The sequence below is a fragment of the Gracilinanus agilis genome, chromosome 3, assembly GCF_016433145.1.
Source record: "Gracilinanus agilis isolate LMUSP501 chromosome 3, AgileGrace, whole genome shotgun sequence".
NCBI classification, from domain to species: domain Eukaryota; kingdom Metazoa; phylum Chordata; class Mammalia; order Didelphimorphia; family Didelphidae; genus Gracilinanus; species Gracilinanus agilis.
This window is the reverse complement of record NC_058132.1, coordinates 679,524,983-679,541,945: the sequence shown is the minus strand read 5'-3', so window position 1 is coordinate 679,541,945 and position 16,963 is coordinate 679,524,983.

The following is a 16,963-nucleotide window of genomic DNA, read 5'->3' as shown; positions in this document are numbered from 1 at the left end:
GGAGTATCTATTGCCTATTTTTTCACAGCTCACCTTCCTTGTTAGAACAGTCCAATATTCATCCATCCGTTCAATAAAGAAATTTTTCCTTCATACTAATTCAGGTCCTTCATAATGCAATAAAATCGCATAATGTTAACATGGAAAGGGACCATAGGAATCCACTAATCCCCCTTGTTTTATAGTTGAGGGAACTGAAATCCAGATAAATAGGACTTCTTCAAGATGCCACAGGTCATATGAAGCAAAAACCAGTTCTGGGTCCTCTGATTCCAAATCCAGCATAGTCATCCATATACTATGCTGGTTTTTAAAGAGAAAGACCATCTGAACTTTATGTGCTCAAGCCTACCATTGCTTATTCTCATTGTAATGCTGTTCTTTAATTTGAGAGAAAATTGAAATCATAATGATTGCTATATGCTATATCCGAAGCCTTTGAGAGCTACATGTCCACAGCAAGATGGCCATGAACAATAGATTTATATTGCATTTTCATTCATGGTCTTTGTGGAAATTGAGGTAGTGATGAACTTTCAAGGCCTTAAAATGTCTTGGTACAAAGACAAAACAATTTTGGAAGAGATTGTAGATTCAAGTTATAGACTTAGAGATTGTAGACTCAGACTGGTAAGGGACCCAGAACATCAAGTCTAATCCTTCATTTTACAGAAGCAGACAAATCTATGGCTGTCAATGATTTGATCATTGTATTAAACAGCCAGTCTGATTGTTCCAAATTTGCATGATGTTCACCAAATGCAAGAATTTTAGACAACTGTGCTTGTTAGTCTATCCAGAATGATGATGAAAATAGATGAGAGACATATGTTCTGATTATATTTTCCATGTAATTCATTTATGGTGTTTATGAAATTCCAAGAATAACCAAAAATTAAGTACAAGACATTTTCATGGGCCTGACTGTATGAGTAGCCTTTTTTAAATGCCTGTTCATATTTCTTTTGAACCAGAAATATCTCCAAAATGAAAACTATATTGGGTAGCAGTATGTCATTTCTTTTCCTTTTGAAAGGACAAGTTCTTGTGTCCAGAATGACCTTCCAATTGGAGCTCTTTAATCCCTGAAAAGAGAACCCTATGTTTGTGTGGCTAGTCCTTTTGTTTCTAAGCATAGTAGATAATTTCAACCTAAGAGGTATTACTGTGTGGTATCATTCCACCAAACCTTGGAAAAATCCCCTATGGTAACTCCCAGGTACTGAATTTGTCCGTTATTTGAGGAGGAAACACAGAGAATGACTGTGAAGTATGCTGAATATAATGAGCTAGATGTAGTTGGAGAGGGAGATATTTCCACATCTCTTAAATTATTTAAATATTTCTGTAACAATATTGGTCAGGAGAGAAAAGACAAAACTAAAGAAAGAATAGGTTAAAGAGGGTTAAGAGTAGAAAGGAAATAATAAAACAAGAATAGAAAAGGAAAAGGATAAGGAACAGGAAGAAGAGTAGAAAGTATAGGATGAGGAATAAGAAGAAAAAATAGGAAGGGAGCAAAAATAAAAATAAGAATAAAAGAAGGAAAAATAGGAGCAGGCAAGAGAAAGGGAGAAAGAATGAAAAAAGGAAAAATATGAACAGAATGATAATGAGAAGAGCAAGAATAGAAGGAGAAAAGAAGGAAGGAGAACAAGAAAAATCATAAAAGGAAAAAGAGAAGGAGGAAGAAGAGGAGAGCAAAATGGGAAAAGAAAGAAGAGAAAGAGAAGGAAGAATGTGATTAAGAAGAAGAGAGAAAGTAGGAAGAAAAAAGAAGAAAGAGAAGGAAGAATAAAAAGAAGTGGAATAGGAGAAATAATAGAAGTAAAAAAAGAAAATGAGAAAGAAGAAAGCAAGAATAGAAATAGGAAGATGAATAAAAGAATGAAGAAGCAGAGTAGGAATAAGAGGAGAAGGAAGAATAAGGAAAAGTCAAGGCTCAACTCTTCTGACTATTCATTTCACTTTTGGCACAGCATTTCATTGCACCTGAAAGGAGGGCAAAATCTTGTTGACCATGGGACTCTTTTAGTAGACTACAAACAATGTTTTCCATCCTATTGGACTCTTTTCCTAATCCCAATGGCAATATCTGAATTTCCTTCAGGCATGGCAACATCTGAACCATGCTTCATGGATCACATATAAGGTTAGCAGATTTTTCATGGTTCTATCTTCCACTCTGGAAGAGAAAATCTCATCCCACCTCTTGCTGCCATGTTTTGTCCATGGGGCTAGATAGAAGTTTTTGTATCCCATGAGACTGAATTTCAATCATGGTTGGCCTTGCCCCACCTAGAGTGAGTAGACTCTCCAGCCTCACTTTATTTCTTTGAGAAGAAAACAATCAAAGTTGATTTTTCCTTTCTCCTCCCATTTTAATTGCCTATCCCCTCCCCTTATGGGCAGCACCATAGGACCAGATGGTGTAAGTTGTATTTTTTTGCTCTTCTACTTGGCATATATCATATCGATTCTAGAACCTTTTGGATAACAGGGTACTCTGGATGCTGGGTGGGCTCCTGACTTCTCACTTAGAAAGCCTTTCATTTTATAAACCATAACACCATATGTGCAAGCATGCACATATAAACACATACAATTTCAACTATACAAATATTTTCAATTTCACCCCCTTTTCCTAAATTTACTATGATCCAGTTCCCCATCATCACAGTATTTATACTCCAGCTAAAATGAAAATAACATTTTGAACTAATAAATATATATAATCTATATTTTTAAAGAATGTTCGTAGGTGGACCGTGACATAAGGTTTATAACAAAGGGGATTTTTGACAATAAAGCATATAACCTCAGGTACCAAAATATTGCATGCATTAGTATTTGCACACCAACCTACTCGCATATTAACCAAAGCATGCAAGGTAACTTAACTGAACTGAATGTACATTTACAAAGTGCATGATGTCAACTTATAGGTTAGTTCATTTTTTCCTCACTCATAAACCAGGTCATTAGGAGATATTGGTAAAGATTACAGCATCTCTTCCATACTTGCTTTTCATGTAAGAATACCCTTGGGATAGTTTCCCAATGATTCGTTCACACCGGCCTTTCACAGGTCACTGTTCCATCTGGTTTCCTGCAGTGTTGCCTACAGAGCCCATCAGGCTCTTGAAAACACAGGGGTTTAGACACATTTAGAACTTTGGCAATGGCCTCTGAGCCATATGAGACATCAACCCAGAAGCTCCCAGGCTTATTGCTGACCATGGTCCTGAATTCTCTAGGCTTGGCATTTTGGTGTCCATTTCCACTTAGGGGCAATGGACTATTGGAATGGCATTCTCAGGGCCTTCCTGAGTAATGGGGAAAGTTGGGCTCACAGATGAAAATTATCTCAAGCCCTTTCCATTTTTGTGGCATCTTCCAGGTGGATTCTAGGGTCCATCCCCCCATCTTCTGTTCCCTGGCCCTGGTTACTATAAAGGCTGGCTTCTTGGACTCATGCTCCTATGAGAAAGACGATGGACGTTGAATGCTCTGCAAACCTGTAAGCTTGCTGGAAATGCTGGCTCTTACTAGCTGTGTCTACGAGCCCCTGGTGTCTGGCATTTTGTCAAAATATCTGAAAACAGTGAGCTCTAGGAGGACCCAGGAAAACTGAGCCTCCTCTGAGAGCTCTCTACACTGCTCATCATGTTAACTCCTACGTGTTTTATATGTAAAGCACCACCAATTTGTTCACCTTGCACTGGGGAAGAAACAAGCTGTTTACAAGCTATTAAATAGAAACAGCAAGGGAACGTGAGGTTTTCAGTGTTGATCATAGCCTTGAAAGCATCCCACCACCAAATATGTTGCCCCTTTCCAATTAAGGATTTTAAAAAGGAAAAACTAAATTAAGTTTTTTGGGGTGGGATCAAATCTATTTAATTGAAAATAAGCTACAAACAATGAGAAAATGGAAGGTACACAATCATTAGAATTTAGTGATGTCTGTATCTTGATGTAGCTCAATATGGGAAAAAACATCTGAAAGAAGAGTTCATATACCCCAATAGAATGTAAGCTCCTTGAGAGCAAGACCTTTTTCTCATTTTTGGTCTCTTTCTCCAGTGCCTAGCAGAGTGCCTAGCTTAATAAATGCTTGTTGAATTGAATTTTTTAAAAAGAATGCCTCTGGCTTAAAGCTCTTTCTTAGAGAGCTTCTCCAAGGGGCAAAGCAATCAACTTGGCTATTAGTCTGTGTCTCAGCAAGAATCTAGCCATTTCCATAGACCATCTACAGAAATCTGCACATAAAATTATATCACAAATTTAAAAAATTGGCTGAGGGAGGTCAATGCTTACACAGTAAAACATGAGAGGTTTTTTGGTTTTATTTTTCCCCTTCCCTTTGACTATCTTCAGGGGAAAGAATGTACAAGAGAAAGAAAAGATAGGGGATAAACACACTCATCTTGACATTTGGGGAATTGGAGCAAGGAAGTGCATATCACTAGGATCTTCCATGTCCTCTGAATAGATAACCTCACAGTTCTGTTTTGTATGAGAATACTGGAGAGCAGGAACAGGACTCATTAAGGATAGCCGGATAACCTAAAGAACCCAAAGGGTCGCTGATTTCCTTGCACTTGTCTCTCTTTTCCATAGGACCCCAAATCTCTTCATTCTCCATTGCTGAATTTGTTTACATTGGTTGGGGGGAGGGTAGAAAACCAACTGTCCAATTTAGGCACCTTTTTACTACCTATAACAAGCATTTATTACACATTTAGAAAGAACAAGATGTTTCTAATATATTTTGTATATCTATCAATATTGCCTCTAGATTAATCAACAAATATATAGTTTTGAAAGACATGCTCCTGCCTCTGCTGCTTCTCCCTCATGCTCAAGAACGTGGGAACACACTTCCTGTACCAGCTTTGGGCTCTCCTTTTATGCCCACGCATATAGCAAAGAAAAGATGGCATCTAAATGTTTACATTCAGTTTCTAACATTCGTTTGGACCCCAACTAAGGGATCTCTAAGTCAACTTAAAGAATATGGAGGGTTGAAGGCAACCCTTTTCTCATCCTAGGTGATACTGCATCTGTATATTCCATGCAATATTAATCAGTGAATGCTTTAACCTGGTACTGCTCTTTAAGATACGATAATTATTCCCAAGCAAATGACCTGTTTCTCTGTCTATGTGTTTCATTTACTCATTTGCAAAGCACTGATGCTAATGTAGTATTTTTGTACTATTATCAGAGGCATGCCTTCCTCTTCTTTTTTTGACATTATTAAACGGTATTTATATCTGTGTGATTTTTAAGTATGTTTTCAAATAAACTTTATCTGTGGCTTCAAGTGATTGTGAGGATCTTGTGGAATGGGACTAGAAAATACAACTGCTTCAAAGAAAACTGGGACATCTAAGCCCAGTACAGAGGAAAATATGTTGAATTTGTAGTCTTTGGACCCCAGTTCAGATCCCAGGATCTTATTCACTTCTATGACTCCCTTCAACATTCTGGAGCTTAATTCTCTCTTCAGTAAAAGAAAGGAAATGAATTTGATGGCCTCTGATGTTCTTTCCAGTTTCAAGGGTATGCTTCCCTGATACTCAGTTACTTTCTCTTTTTCTTTAAACCCTTACCTTATATTTTAGAATTAACATTAAATGTTGCTTCCAAAGAAGATGACCAGTAAGAGCTAGGCAATTGAGGTTAAATGGCTTGCCTAAGATCATACAGCTATGAAGTGTCTGAAGCCAGATTTGAACCTAGGACTTCCCATCTCCAGGTCATACTCTCTATCCATGGATCTACCTAAATGTCCCCAGATACGTAATTATTAAGTATTCCTTTCAATCATATACTATAGAGAGGAGAGAATCCAAGTGAGGAAAGAGGAGAGTTGGACATCCTGTCAGAGAGTTCTTGTCAATCTGAAAATACCTTCTAAGGATGATAGATATAAAGCTTAGAGACCATTATGTCCAAGTCTCATTTTACAGATGAGGCCATTAAGATTATAATAGTTTAAATAACTGTGTGATCCTGGGCAAGTCACTTAAGCCCCATTGCCAGTCACTTACCACTCTTCTGCCTTGGAACCAATAAAAAAGTATTGATTCTAAAACAGAAGTTATGAGTTTGTTTATTGTTTTGTTTTTTAAAGAAAGTGAGCTGGATAGAGAACTTATCAATGACAGAAACAGGTAGTTGGAAACCATTGAAAGCTACTGAGCAGGAGAATGAAAGGGTGAAGGTGGCCAGTACTTTATTCCAATGGATCTCTGGATATTCCTTCCAATAAGACAGATTGAAACACACCCACACCGGCTTATCCTCTGAGATGCTTCTCCATGACCTCTCACAAGTCCATCTTGGGGGAAAGAAGGTAGTTATATGTAGAGTAGGGAGTCTCTGCTCAGGGTGTTGAGGGAACTGGGTGTGATCATAGGAGGGATGAAACAAGATACTGATCAGGCTTAAGAAGAAGAAGTGCAAGGGGTCTGGTAAGTTAGAAAACAGCTTTGGGATCCAATAGAAAAAGCTTTGATGTTGGGGTCATAGACTCTAAATGATCACGCTAGTGCAAATACTAATAATAGGGAAATAGGCCTTGATCAATGACACTTGTAAAACCCAGTGAAATTGCTTGTTGGCTACAGGAGGGGAGATGAGAGGAGGGAAGGGGAAGGACATGATTCATGTAACTATGGAAAAATGCTTTTAATTAATTAATTGTTGATTGATAAATTATTAATGGTTAATTAATTAGTTAATTAATTAAAAGAAAAAGAAAGAAAAGGCTTTGATGGCTTCTGACAATTCCAAACAGTTGAACATGGGTGAATTCCTGGGCTTCTCTGATCTTCACTATTCCTCACTTGTAAAACAGTGATAAGTCCCTACCTCACAAGGTTGTCAAAAGGATCAAATAAGAAAATGTATATAGTCCTTTGAAAACATTAAGTCACTTTAGAAACAGGCTATTATTATTTTCCTGCATGAGTTTGCTCCCCTGTAATGAGGTCAGTAGCAAAGAACAATCATTGGCATAAATGCCGTGGCATTACACCTTACCACCAACAATAAAAGATGGCAAACAAAAGTGCTTTACTGGTTTAAACCAAGATTGGTAAGAGGGAAAGATAAACTCCTATTTTGACTTGTTAATTACTATGAAACTTGTCCAATATCGGATCAACAGAGGAACAAATAAAAGAGAAATGATCAATTCAGAGAGCACATATACATGGCTGGAGTCTCACTTTACTTAGTTAAGAAACATTGAAGAAAACACTGACTGAACATGAGGAAAAGCTGGCTCGATAACAGTTTCCAAAAGAGTAAATGAATAAAAAGTTTGTTAGGTCAGAAACCATAAATCACCTTCCCAATTTCCTCCCTGCACACTTAGAGAAATGCTAAAGACATCTCCATGTCTTTTTGGATGGTTCTTTAATCTTCATTCTTTCTTTTAAAGATGGAAAATGCTTAAAGGTTACAGAAATGGGCATCTTCTTTGATGCAATAATTCCGTTTTAAAGGATATACACTGGAAGTGTTGCAAAACTTGCAAAACTAAAATAAGAATAAGAATAATTAAAAACAAAACCTGAAAGCAATGTAAATATCCCATGGGAAGAGAATAATTAAATAAATTGTGGTATACTTAATGTAATAGGATTCTAAGAAGCAATTAAAATAGACAAGTAGGAAAAATAAAGAGAAATCAAAAGTTTTATGAAATAATACAAAATAATGAAAGCAGGACCAGAAGAATGAAGTGCCTGAAATGAACTTGCCTCTGTTACTTTCTACTTATGTGCCTTTGGGCAAGTCACTTTCTTCCTCTGGTGTTTCCTCATCTGTAAAATGAAGTGGGGCTAGATGGCTTTTAAGGTCCCTTTTACCTCTAAATCTATAGGACTAAATTATTTAATCATGCAAACTTTTTCACACAGAATACCCCTACTAGATGTATATCCCCAACATCAAAGGAAAAGAAAAAGGTCCTATATTTATAAAAGGCAAAGAACTGAAAACTAGGGGGCTTCCATCAAATGGAGAAAGACCCAACAAATTAAGGTGTATAAATGTAATGGGTTACTATTGTATTATAAGATACGTCAAAAATGATCAAAGGATATGAACAAACAGTTTTCAGATGAAGAAATCAAAGCTAACAATAATCATATGGAAAAATGCTCTAAACCACTCTTGATTAGAGCAATGCAAATTAAAACAACTCTGAGGTACCACCTCACACCTATCAGATTGGTCAATATGACAGTAAAGGAAAGTAAAGGAGGAAAGTAAAGGAGGGGATGTGGCAAAAATGGGACACTAATGCATTGTTGGTGGAGTTGTTAACTGACCCAACCATTCTGGAGGGCAATTTTGAACTATGCTCAAAGGACAATAAATCTGTGCATACCCACTGATCTAGTAGTACCACTACTAGATCTATATCCCAAAGAGTTAAAATAGGGGACCTACTTGTACAAAAATATTTATAGTAGCCCTTTTTTGAAGTAGCAAAGAATTGGAAACTGAGGGGATGTCCATCCATTGGGGAATGGCTGAGAGAACAGTGGTATATAATGCTGATGGAATACTATTGTGCTAAAAGGAATGATGAGCAGAATGATTTCAGAAAGAGCTGGAAAAGATTTACAAGAACTAATGCAGAGTAAAATTAGCAGAATCAGAAGAACATGGTACATAGTAACAGTAATATTGTGGTATGATCAACTGCAAAAGAATTAGCTACTCTCAACAATATAATTATCCAGGACAGTTCTGAAGGCCTTATGACAAAAAGTGCTATCTACTTCCTGAGAAAAAACTGTTTGAGTCAGAATGCAGATCAAATCATACTATTTTACACCTTAGTTTATTTGGGTTTTTATTTGGGGGGGGTTATTTTATATAGTATTTTCTTAAAACAATAAACAATATGGAAATAGGTTTTTCATGATAATATATGTATAACCCACATCAAATTGCTTACCATCTCTGGGAAGGGGAAGGGAAAGAAAGGAGACAACATGGATCTTATAATTTCAGAAAACTTCCATGGAAAATTATTATTACATGTAACTGGTAAAATAAAATATTTTTTGATATTTTTTTATTTTTTTATTCTATTTTAAAATTTTTTCCATGGTTATATGATTCATGCTGTCTCCCTCCCCTATTGACAAGCAAGTCCCCTGGGTTATACATATGTATATATATAATCACTCAAAATCTATTTCCATATTATTCATTTTTGTAAAAGATTAATCTATTAAAACAAAAACCCCAAATCCTATACCCATATAAACAAGTGATAAAGTATATGTTTTCTTTTGGATTTCTACTCCCTCAGTTCTTTCTCTAGATGTGGATAGCATTCTTTCTTATAAGTCCCTCCAAATTGTCCTGGATCCTTGTATTGCTAAAAATTGCAAAGTCTATAACATTTGATTGTCCACAGTGTAACAGCTTCTGTGTATTTCACTCTGCATCAGTTTATGTATGTCTTTCCAGTTCTTATAGAAATCCATCAATTAATCATTTCTTATAGCATAAAATATCTTTTTTTTAAATTATATATTTCAAAAGGAATGGTTTCAGAGAAACCTAGGAAGACTTGTAAACTAATGCAAAGTAAAGTGAATAGAAGTGGCACTTAGGTGATGTATCAATACAATAACCAATAGGAGAACTGAAGATGAAGCGTGATCACCATCTCCAGACAGAGAAATGAGTGATGGATTCAAAATGCAGAATGAAACATATTTTGGGATATGGGCAATTTGAGAATTTGTTTGGTTTGATGCTGCAGATTTGCTGCAAAGATGTTGTGTTTCTTTTTGTTCTAGGGAAGGGAGAAAGGAGCAAGGTGAGAAATAAATAGTTCAATTGGGAAAAAATTATGTAAATTTTTAAATCTATGATTATATGAAGAAAATTGAAAAGAATGAATGAATAAAACATAATACCTGGGACCTAGTCAAAGTTCAATAAATAGGGGTTGAATGTTGACTGATTGATTGCCAAAGAATCCTAATGGAGACTTAGAGGAAAAAACTAAGAAACTATAATGAGAACTTATACACTGAAAGTAATCAATTTAAATGTAGTTATTAAGTCAGTAGAGTTATTTGTAATGACATTTAATATTCTTGTTAATGAAACATAACTTTTTTCTGGTGGTGATTGCTGGGTTGATGCTAGATTTTTAGTACCAGCATTCCTTTGACCCAGTGGTTCCCAAACTTTTTTGGCCTACCACCCCCCTTTCCAGAAAAAATATTACTTAGCGACCCCTGTCACATACTATCACCTTCCCTTTACCGCTCCCAAATGAACCAGTGGCCATCATTGCCCTCCCCCGGATTGCTGCAGCACCCACCAGGGGGCGGTGGCACCCACTTTGGGAATCACTGCAAGTTTGACCTGAAGAGTGTGTCTTACAATGGAAATGCTGAAAAGTTTCTAAAGAATTGTTTTAGAAATCATTGTCCCATGGGGACCCCTCATCCCTTGCAGTAGTAACTACCAGGAACTGGAGGCTCTTACAAACAGGTGGAGGTTGATAATGAGTTCTCCTTCTCTCCAATAGCAGTCTTCAGGGTCTCTGGATCTTTAGGCTCATGAACACAAGGGTAACCACCCTCCAAAGACTGACTTTGCACTACAAATAGAAGCAAAGAATAGTTGCTGAGACTTAGCTGACAACACTAAGCTCCCTGAAGATAAATGCCATCCTCAGACTCATTGCTTCCAAAACAATCCTTAGAAGTCATTTCCCTAATAGAATATAAGTTCCTTGAGGGTAGGAACTTTTTTCTTTTTTCTTTTTTAATTTTCTTGTCATCTTTTATCTTAATCATAGCAATATAGAATCATAGATTTGGAGTTGGAAAGAACACAAGAGGCCATTTCTTTCAACTTTCTCATTTTCTAGGTGACCAAGACCCACAGTGTTTTAATGACTTGCCCATGGCCACACAATTATTAAGTGGCAGAGTGGTGAATTGAATTGAAGATTTAAGATTCTAAAATCTGTACATTTTTTTGCAATACATAGAAACATTTGTCTGTTGATCAAATGGGAAGAGAAGGAGGAGGAGGAAGAGGAGGAGAAGGAAGAAGAAGAGGAAAAGGAGGAGGAGGAGGAAGAGGAGGAGGAGAAGGAAGAGAAGGAGCAGTTACATAACACTTTAAAATTTACCAAGTGATTTTAAAATATTAGCACCTTTGATCCTCATAACAACCTGGGAGGAAGATGTTAATATTCCCATTTTACAGCTGATGAAACTGGGATAGATAGGAATGAAGTGGCTTACCCAGGGTCACATAGCAAATATGTATCTGAGACTGAATTTCAATTCAAATTTTCCTCACTCCAGGTCTAACACTCTATCCACTGTCCTGCCTAGTTTCCACCACATAAATCCGAGTTATTATTTAGAAAGAAAAGAAAAGCAGCCAAAGCTCATAGAGATGCAAGAATATCATTTAATTTAAAATATATGAACTAGAGGTCACTTATATCCCTTTTCATCACAGTAAACACTCCTCCAAAATATCATGGGAGCAGGACAGAAGGTGAGTACCAAGCAAATCATTGTTCATGGTACTAGATAGAACCCACTCCCCAAATATAGCCACAAAGTCCAACAAGGTAAGATTGGAACAGGAAAGTATTCCTTCTTATTAACAAAGGAGCTAGGAAGACACCCAAATCAGCTACTATGGGCTTCATAGTTTCCCTGCATCCAGTGGAAATGAACTGGGAGGGATGGACACCACAAAAGAACCCCTGGGGAACTTATGGACTCAGGGGATAAATTCCCACAACCTATAGCTTTAAATTATAGGAAATGCTTTAAATTATAAAAAAAAACAGATAGCAGGTCCTAACCTTAGCTGAAGGTTGACTTGTTGGTTGTATAGAGTTGACTTTATTTTTGGTTTTGTTTTCCATTTTATTTAGAAATTTATATTCAAAATATTTGTCATTTTTGTTCAGTTGTAGGAAGCATCCATCATGAGGACTATTCTCCATCAAGACATTTCTCATCAAGTCTATGACTTAGAAAAGATTCCTAACCTAGGGTCTTTGAACTTGTGCTTTTTGATAACTGTATTTAATTTTGATAGTTGTATTTAATTATAATTGGCATTCTTCTTAATCCTGGTGTAGTTTATTATTTGTATTTGTATTTATTTTATTTTATTTATATTTTTTGTATTTGTATTTATTTTATTTAAAAAACATTAGTCTGAAAAGGGGTCTCTAGATCTCACCTGACACACAAAAAAGTTTAGAACTAACTCAGAGAATCAAATTTTAAGATAACAGACTTAAAGCTAGATAGGATCTGAGGCACCACATTGACTGATCCTTTCATTTTATGAAGAGCAGCAGTCCAGAGAGGCTAAGAAATGTCCAATGTCACAAAAGTTGTTTAGTGACAGTACCAGGATTTAAATCCAATTTCTCTGACTGCAAATCAATCAAGTAGTCATTCAACAGCATTTTTTAAATACCTACTGTGTGCCAGGCACTAGGTATTGTGAATACAAAGACAAAAATGAAGCCATCCCTGCCCTTAGGAATACACATTTTATCTCAATATATAGTTCTCTACTTCAGAACACACAGTGCCTGGAACACAGTAGGCACTCTAAAGCATATTGAGGTGAGGTGAGTCACCCAGAGTCACATAGCTAGTGTCATGTTGAAGATTGATCCCCAAATCTTTCTAACTCCAAACCCAGCACTCTACTCACTAGGCATTATTGCCTCTGGATTTTCAGATGGGGGTGGGGGATAGAGGTACTAAGGACAGTTCAACATCTCTAAAAAGTAGAAGTCATGAGCTTCATTATACTCCTGATTTCCCTAGAAATAACCCATAATTGTAACTAAATCTTAACAGGGTCTTAACCCACTGAGTTATTCACCTTTGAAAGGATTATACTTCTTTACTCTGGAGAATAAGCAAGAATAAGTACTATTTGGAATCAAGAAGACCACAGTTCAGATTCTACCTCTGACATTTTCTAGTTGGTAATGCTCAGTTTCCTCATCTGTAAAATGGGACTAATAACGTCTCCTAGGGTTATTATGAGGCTTGAGTCTGATGATAAATACACTGTGAACTGCAAACTTTATGTCAAACATAATTATGAATCCTGGAGCAAGGGTGGAACTTATCTATGCTTTCACTGGGATAAGGAACTTCCGGATGAGAAAATCTCCTTTATTTATTGATGTCAGTTCTCTGCAACTTGTGGTCCCAACCTGATTTCCTCACCATTCCTTGGCTACCTTCTCACGCTGGAACCACTCTTCACCCCTATAGCACTCCCCTCTCCATTGGGGAAATTCCTTTCAGAACCTCCATTTTGAGGAAAGGCTAAAGTTGGCCATATCCTTCCAAAGGCAAATAACTCAGTGAGTGAAGACCCAATTCAGAGGTAGCCACAATTCTGGATTAGCTAATTCCCAACTGCCTAACCCTTAGCCTTCTTCTGCTTTGGAAGTGATACTTAATATTGATTCTAAGACAGAAGGTATGGGTTTAAAAAAAAAGAAATATGTAACTTTTTGGCTCATTTATATTTATGGAAGCCCTTAAATCTATCCATAGATCCCATACCTTCAAGATCCCTAGGGAAACTGTAGGTTAAGGGACTTGCCCAAAGCCTCAAAACCATGATGTGCCCAAAGAGAGGCTTGAACTCAGGTCCTGTGGGCTCCAAATGCTGCCTTTCTGATTATTAACATTGTTGTGGATGTTTGATGATATACTTTATATTTGAAAAGAAGGAATAGAAATAGGTAAGAAACTCTCAAGGAAATGATATGGCATCCTCTATTTCTACAGGTCAAATTCCTCTCTCCCACTCTAGTGAACACCAGGACAACACATGGCTCTGGAGGATGTGAGCTCCCCACATCTCCTTGGATCATCTACGCATCCGGTGGCTTTAAAGTGACTTCTATTGAATGGAAAATCTATCCATCTCCATAACAAAGATATGATTTAGGGCAGGATATTTGAAATTTCAGGGTAGTTGAAGATATTCTTCTGATGTGCAAGAGGCACGACTTATACTTTTCTGGGTAATTTTTCTTTGGATTTGTAGTGGGAAATAAGGAGAGATGGAAAAGGGAGAGAAGAAGGTTAACAAATACGTCCAATATGAGTAGGGTCAACTCTCTCTTTTGCAGGCATAAGTGGGATGCTAACAAGGTCCTGGAAATAAGGCAGATGCTGAGGTGTCTTCAATTCAACAAGCATTTATTAGACACCTACTGTGTGCCAGACACTATGCTAGGCACTGGAGACACAAAGCCAAAATGAAACAGGCCCTGCCCTCAAGGAGCTTCCATTCTATCAGTGGGAAAGAACAGCCACCAAGTCCCAGAACTTGGAAACAATCAAAAGTAATAGCCAACATCCCCCCAGACTCAGTCTCCCATTACAGATCTCCATGAAAAGGCCTAATACAATGAAGCACCTTGGATGTCCTATTAAGTGACTAAAGGAGGAGTCTACCTATATGCTCAGCACATAGTAGGTGTTTAATAGATGTTTGTTGAATTTTTTCTATTTCCCTCCCTTCTTTAAAGAGACCATTAATACATCACATAAGACCAAAATAGATTCTTAGATTACTGTGGGTTTTATAAGTCAGAAGAGATTAAAAATTTGGAGCTAGAAGAGACCTCCAAGGCCATCTAGTCCAACCCCCTCGTGTTAAAGATGAAGGAACTGAGGCCTGGAGAAATGAAGTGACTTGTCTAAAACTGGGACCCCGGTCTTTTAACTCCAAATCCAACACTCTTTTCACTTCCTCAAGGCAAAAATAAGACATAACGTACTACAGAAACTGAAGTCCAACGATTGGAAGAGTCTTGCCCAGGGTCACTGAAGTAAGAGTTAGCAAAACCAGGATTTGAATCAAGGTCCTCAGATTCCAAATGTGGTGATCTTCCATTTCTCCACTCTGCCTCCTCCTCATGTCAAGAATAATGACTTGAAAGTGGAAGTTTTCCAAAGAGGCACCTTCTTTGGTAGCTCTGGTTCTCCCCACAGAAGGATAGCAAATGGTATTTACATAAAGAGATTTCCAATAGCCCAGTGATGAGAGTGCTTGCTCACCCGGAGAACTTTCCAGTGTGCTAAGTGGGTCTCTCTCACATAAAATTCCAGTTTCTGGTTGTAGTTCAGTTCATATCCAAATGGAAGATTGGATGGTCCATTCCAAGTCTATTCCTGGGACAGCTGCCATGTTTTTCAGATGACTAGAAGAGGGGGTGAGTTGGTTTGTTTTTGTTTTTGTTTTTGTTTTTTAAAAAAAGGCTAGAAAGGAAGTCAATTTTACTTCATCTAATCAAGATTTCACATCCTGGGACCTAGTTGGGGAGTGGACAGGTGCAAAGCTTGTCTGTGTAGAAACAGCCCTTTGTTTCATAAGGCAGATAAAAAGCATTATTTGTGCTCTCGTGTCCCACTTGTAGGGTCAGACAGAAAAGGAACATTTTTCTGCTATTACCTTGAATCCCATTATCAATAACTTTTACAGTGAAGTTTTCTATACCAGAATAGTGTATTATAAAATCCCATCTTGTTCAACATATACAGGCTGTGGCCAAGGGCATTTGTCTCTATGCCCCAGAAAATGCTGACCTTAAGATCAAGAGTCCCATCCCAAGAGCCCCATGCTGAAAGGTACCTAAAACGTCAGTCATCCAGACCACATCTCTCCCTCCTTTTAAAGATGAGTATATTTTCCCTAAGAGAGGAAAGAGCTTGGCCAGGGTCCAATATAGAATCCAGGACAGAGCCAGGGTTCACATCCTGTGTTGGTGACACTGTACTACCTCATTCTTCAACAACAGCCTCAAAAATAATTGTGAATGTTTTGCCATCCATCATTTAAGAGCTCCCAAGCATCGTTTCCCTGGGTTCACCCTTTCCCCGGCCCCCATCCAAAATGCTGAAAAATCAGTCTGACCCCCCTGACTAGTTTATAAAAGAAATCTTGCTCTATGATGGCTAGCAGAGCAGAATTACTATAGTAGGTTCTGGAGTCAGAGAAACTGGGTCAAATATTATCCTTGACACTTACTACTGGTGTGACATTAGGTAAATAATCTAACCTCCCCTTGGCCTCAGTTTTCTTATCTGTAAGGGGAGAGGATTAGGTCTAAGGGCCCTTTCAACCCAGGAGGCAGGAGAGAGAAGGGCTGAGGTGAGAAGACAAGCAGATCTGGGTCTTGGCTTTGACTGTGCTGCTAAGCACTTGAGTGGCCTTGGACCCCAGTTTCCTCATCTGTAAAAGGAGGGACTTATATTAAATAAACACTAAGATTATGGCAGCTAGAAGGTGCAGTGGATAGGGCTCTTGGCCTGGATTCAGAAAGACCTGAGTTCAAATCTGGTCTTACTAACTAGCTGCATGACCCTGGACAAATCACTTAAACCCACTTAGCTTCAGTTTCCTCATCTATAGAATGGGGGTAATAATAGCACCTACCTCCTAGGGTTGTGAAAATCAAATGAGATATTTATAAAGTGCTTTGCACACCTAAAAGCACTATATAAATGCTAGCTATTATTATTGATAGCTATTAAAGGACCTTAGGGGTCATCTAGTCTAACGTCTTCATTTGACAGGTGAGGAAATACCTGATCCAAGTCACACAGTCAGTGACAGAAAAGGGGTTTGAACCCAAATCTTCTGACTCCAAAACCAGAGCACCCTCCCCTTTCCCATGTTGTCTTCAAGAAGCCCTGGGTTCCAGTTCTGCCTCCAACGCATACTGATTGTATGATCACAGGCAATTCACTTAGCCTCTAGGTGCCCAGGCAACTCTCTAAGAGTAGGAATCACTGATTCCTGCTGATGGAAGGAACTTCCCATGATGAAGAAATCACACTCTGGACCAAATTTTTTTGGAAGGAAGGAAGGGAGGGAG